Raw genomic sequence first — 3,686 nt, 5'->3', positions numbered from 1 at the left:
CAATTCTCGATCTCACTGATACACGTACACAAGAGCTGAGCTTAAATAGCGTACCCGAAATCGCACACATCGGTTTGACTCGCGACTGCAATCGGCATTCTCATTTCGGTGAAACTTCGAAAAGATTTGAATCCTTTTCCTTCTGAAATGAGGTGACAAAAAAAAAAAAAAAAAGGGAAGAACCTGCCACGACTGATAAGGCGGGAAAAAAAAATCGATGAATGTCAACGGGGGAGCCGCGTTTAGTGTTCAGTGTCTGGCATATGTTGATGAAGAAGCACGCGCATGTGAAAGGCATATTAAGTGAGGAAGAAAAAAATTCGGTGGGCGCATCAGTAATGGAGTACGACATCATCCGTGGAGTGTAGGGTTCGGGACTATAGGAGTTGCCGGCGCCCAAGTAAGCTTCGTGTTTCTTATCGTGGAAGGAATATAAAAGTGTCTTGTGGCGTCAGGGCATTTCACAAGTGGGTTTGATATGATTTAGTGCGCAGTGCGGAGAGGTCAGCGCACGTCAGCGGACCCTGGTGTGAGCAAAACTGATGCACTGTAGGTCGCTCAAGATCATGAAACCGCGGCTTACAAATTGTCTGTTTAGTACATTCACTATACTAGGGAGTCAACGGTTAGTTAATGCCGAGTACCTTACAATAACGAGTGTGGAATGGAGCGTAAAGCGTAAAATATATGATCACATGTAGACCAAAAGTCTCCTCGTACTTGCACAAACAAATAAGAAAAAAGCCCTAGAATCATAGCGAGGAACATATGATGGCTAGAGGTGCTCTGTATTAGATCGAAGCCCAGTTAGGGTTGAGACATGATAACAGGGAATCAATTACCAGTGCACATGAGATAAAATTGACGTCCCTGAGAAGCCGATGCGTGTTTTGCAAGCTTCCCTAAATCAACAGTTTTCTTCTATATTGCTTGTTTTCGTCACATATTATACTCATAAAACTCTCAGTGCAATCAAGTGAGCTACATGCATGCGAGCAGATCGCACGATTCAAACATCTAGTAGCTTGACCCCGCCTATTTTTCTAAATAAACAGTGCGCAACACACACACACACACATCTTTCTTGGCGGATTTCCAGTTAGCCGACTCACAGCCACCCTATGCAGAGGAACTGTGCCTCATGCAGCTGCGTCGCAGTTAGCACAAGGTTGCGCACAGTTATCGTCTGCATACGCCTTCACTCGGCAACGATGTAGAAAAATACAGGGACACGGAGAACAGGCCTAACTCACTGCGAGAGCTTGCAGCAGCGTGGGAATACGGCAGCTGTTATAGCCTGGCTGCATTGAGGCAGCTTACAAAGGTTGCTCAGACGCCTCTACCAACGCGCGCGGGACGTCTCACACAAAATCGGACCTTAACACGTAGGCAAGTCAAGATTGAAGAATCGCTGCTGGAAGCAGCGCAAATATATTCCTTTGAGAGCCATCATTGGGAAAAGGGGGAAACCCATTGTCTTGCGAAGGTGACGAAGTTCTGGAGAACTTTCCCCCCCAATAGTGTTTCCTGATTAGGAAGAGTGGACGCAGATGGTGGCATCGCAGGGGAGACGAATTTCGAGATCAAGCACTCGGAAGACAGCGTGACGATAAGGCAAGATATAAAGGCTCCATTCAAGCGACAGAATGCGGGTTCGAGAAACAATGGGAAAGGATGTTGTGCAGCCAATGTCGCCAAGTATGCTGCTTGAGAGCGTGTGAAAGTGAATTACGTACTGAGGACAAGGATGTTGCAATGCGTCTCCGCAAAGCATGTACCGAGGATAACGAATGCGACGTTACGCAAATCTGTAACATCACCACATTCAGCGAATGCTTGCTGTTCAGGGGTGTGGGAGCTGCGGATGACCAAATGACCAATCACTACTGTTTACCAAGAACTGACTGCGGTCACCATGGAAGTTCGAATGCTCGCGGGAGATGCTGATGACGATGGTGATGGTGAAGGGTGATGACGATGGCGGTACATTGGCTCCCGCCCTTCGCTGGCGGATGGTGGCGCGTGGATCGGAGAAGTGCCGTCAGGTGCATGGCGTACTCGGTGAGGTCGCCATAGAGCGGGTGCGTGAAGAGTCGCAGAGTGAAGCGCCGTATACTAAATCTGCCGCTGTGCAGATGCCTGGCTCGTGCGCTGCGCGAAGGCCTAGCATGACGTGCGGGAGTTCAGTGCGCCGATGTGCGGTGATGGTGATGGAACTGCTCGCCGCAACGACAACGCTCAAGGCGAGCAACGTCACGACTATCGCAGGGGGATCGTGTGTCCTGGGCCAACTTCCCATGGAACTGTGCCGCCATTTGTCTTACAGTATCTGAGCAAACACCCAGGGAAAACAGATGAATTGCACAGCCGGCCGATGTACAGAATCATCGGTGCCGCAAAGAGGGTCACTGGGGTGTCTGTGAGAACGCTCACAATGCCATTTGACGGTGGACTGGCGTTTGAATATGTTTCACGCAAAATAACGAGCAGAACTGCGCAAAGAGGCGCGAGGCAAACTGGCATCCGCGGTAGGATATAGAAAAAAGATTCAAATAATACCAGTATAAAATCATCGTTAATGAGGATCACTCTACTTCAGCATAAAATTACCCTCCTGGCTGTTGGCGACCGTAACACTACAAAAACAAGGGGCAGAAAACAACTAATACAGGACACACCTAACTCGTGTGTCCCAACCGCTTTAATGACGGAAAACTGGCAACAGCTCGTTCCCACACAACTGGTAACCCACTCAAGAAGAAACCGAACACAATAAGAGCACAAACAATAACATGCAGAGGTGAGATTTACAGAAAAGAAGTAAGGACTCCCCCTCCCTACACTATCCGAACAACATAACCTGTGCTAATCAATGCTACGTGTACTTGACAAAATCGCAGTGGGTGTGCTAACACAACTCGGCTTTTGTACCAACCAGCCCCGTACTTTTCGTTATTGTATAATTCTCCTCCTTTCTTCACTATAGAAGTTTTGAGCTGCCTTCACGCCAGGTAATTCTTCAAAGGAAGTATTTTCGTTGTGTGCCGAAGATTTTTAAAGGAACGCTATAATGTGCTTGTTGCACTTGTTTCGCCTAGCGTTGTCTTGGCTTTTGTCTTCCTCTTAAAGTGTATTGGTATATATCCCTCACGCAGCAACAGTTTCAATTCGAAAGGCCGTTGCCGACAAAAATAAAAAATAAAAAATGTCAGTGCTGAAAATTATGTCAGATCCATAAGGTGTGAAAAGTTGTAGAAATACTACTGGGAATATAAACGAGCGTGTATATTATGTCCGTCTAGTGATGCCCTGCACCTAAGATGTGTGATGAGTTCTCCAGTGCCTCTTTCCCCCTTAGTATGGCAACAACACCCATGACAAATCAAAATAGTCTTCGGAAGTGGGAGTACTGAGCAAAATAATAATAATGCTTAAAAGCGAAACATTGCTGACGCGAAGGAACCAAAAACAACAAAACGAGTGAAACTTCGAGTTACTCCCCATTTACTCGACATTATACCGTGTAAGGCACGCACCACCTGTCCTGGTTCAGCGAAAAGCGGTAGACGAAAATGGCAGAGGCCCCCACCCCCACCCCCCTCCCGTTCCATCGTGTAATACTTCCCAGCACTCAACTTTTGGACAGTGAAACAACATAAAAATGGTTTTACAACAGTGCTTACGCA

This window comes from Ornithodoros turicata, chromosome 2, assembly GCF_037126465.1.
Source record: "Ornithodoros turicata isolate Travis chromosome 2, ASM3712646v1, whole genome shotgun sequence".
Lineage (NCBI taxonomy): Eukaryota > Metazoa > Arthropoda > Arachnida > Ixodida > Argasidae > Ornithodoros > Ornithodoros turicata.
This window is presented reverse-complemented; position numbering follows the sequence as displayed.